The sequence below is a fragment of the Halichoerus grypus genome, chromosome X, assembly GCF_964656455.1.
Source record: "Halichoerus grypus chromosome X, mHalGry1.hap1.1, whole genome shotgun sequence".
NCBI lineage: Eukaryota > Metazoa > Chordata > Mammalia > Carnivora > Phocidae > Halichoerus > Halichoerus grypus.
Genome location: NC_135727.1, coordinates 110,557,263 through 110,559,471, shown reverse-complemented (window position 1 = coordinate 110,559,471; position 2,209 = coordinate 110,557,263).

Here is a 2,209-nt window from a genome sequence, read left to right as displayed (position 1 = left end):
ACACACACAAAAAAAACAAATAATCTGGTTAAAAAATGGGCAGAGGATCTGAATACACATTTTCTCAGAAAAGACATACAGATGGCCAACACATGAAAAGATGCTCAACATCACTCGTCAGCACAGAAATGCAAATTAAAATCACAATGAGCTATCACTTTACACCTGTCAGAATGGCTAAAATAAAAAGCACAAGAAATAAGCGTTGACGAGGACGTAGAGAAAAAGGAACCCTCCTGCACTATTGGTGGGAATGCAAATTCCCGCATCCAATGTGGAAAAAGGTTCCTCCAAAAATTAAAAATATAGGGGGCACCTGGATGGCTCAATCGGCTGAGCGTCAGACTCTTGATTTTGGCTCAGGTCATGATTTCAGGGTCATGGGATTGAGCCCCATGTCAGGCTCCAGGCTCAGTGGGGAGTCTGCTTGAGGATTCTCTCTCTCCTCTGTCCCCCTCTCCCCCGCCTCTCTCTCTCTCAAATAAATAAATAAATAAGCTTAAAAAGAAAAAACAAAAAACAGAAATACCATAGGATCCAGTAATTCCACTACTGCATATTTACCCAAAGAAAATGAAAACACTAATTTGAAAAGATATATTCACCCCTATGTTTACTGTAGCATTATTTACAATAGCCAAGCTATGGAAGCAACTCAAGTGTCTACTGATAGATGAATGGATAAAGATGTGGCACGCATATATATATGCATACACACACACACACACACACACACACACACACACACACACACACACACAAAATAAATTACTCAGCCACAAAAAAGAATGATATCTTGCCTCTGTGACAACATGGATGGACCTAGAGGGTGTAATGCTAAGTGAAATAACTCAAAGAAAAACACCATATGATTTCACTCATATGTAGAATTTAAGAAACAAAACAAAGAAAGAGACAAAAAATAGACTCATCTACAGAGAACTGGTGGTTGCCAGAGGGTAGATGGGTGGGGGGATGGGTGAAATAGATAAAAGGGATTAAGAGGACACTTTTCTTAATGAACACTGAGAAATGTACAGAATTGTTGAATCATTATATTGTCTATCTGAAAATAGAACAGTGTGTTAATTATATATCAATAAAAATTTTTTAAATGTTAAAAAAAGAATAGAAGCTATGCTGTTTTGTAAATCAACCTAAGAATTCTTACATCTTATTTTATGATTAGTAACGTGATAATGTGGGGTGCCTGGGTGGCTCAGTCGTTAAGCGTCTGCCTTCAGCTCAGGTCATGATCCCAGGGTCCTGGGATTGAGCCCCAAGTGGAATCGGGCTCCCTGCTTCTCCCTCTCCAGCTCGCCCTGCTTGTGTTCCCTCTCTCGCTGTCTCTCTCTCTGTCAAATAAATAAATAAAATCTTAAAAAAAAAAAAAAAAAGGAATGTGATAATGTGGCCTTCTAATAGGCCTTTCTTTGGAAAGACTAAACTCAGCAGTAAAACTGTTGCGCTCATAAAATAGAGAAAAATAAAATCAAAGATTGTCAACTCACGGATTCCCTAATACTTTGTCATTCGGTAAAATTTAAAAATGCATACGTGGATTTGTTTAACTTATCCAAGAACGTAGGCTACAGTAAATCTTAATAAATGGCATACCATATTCACTGGTGCATTTATTCCCTTAACGTTAATTGAGTATCTATTTGGAAAACACCACGCTATTGCTGGAGATGTTAGGATTTAGGATAGGAGCAATTTTCAGTTGGTGGGATATCATGGTAGCCCAGAGGGACAACGAACAAAAAGGAGTGAGGAAGTGGATTTCTAGTGTAAACACCCTGAGACAAGTCTATTTGGGCATTTGGAAAACTATATTTCTTTAGTGGTACCAAAGTTTAAGAGTAGCTACACAGTGGTTGGTAAGGTTGTGGGAGAGGTAAACAGGTGAAAGAACCTTAGATGATGGCGCTTGCGTATTTGAGAGACTAGAGCGTGGAATATAAAAGTGAATTTTAGCAGTTACTAAGGAATTCCAGATAAACCAGAAAGAAAGTTTCCATTGGAGAAGGCAAGGGAGGTGTTTTGAGTACTAATCCCAGTGCATTTGATCACTATCTGCAGAGTAATTGCTTTACAATGAACACATGTTACTTTTCATTACAAAAGAAGGATAACACAGAAGTTGAAACTAGGAACCCACAGAATGAAGCTGACAGCCAGAATTATTCTCGAGCTTCAAATCTTATCA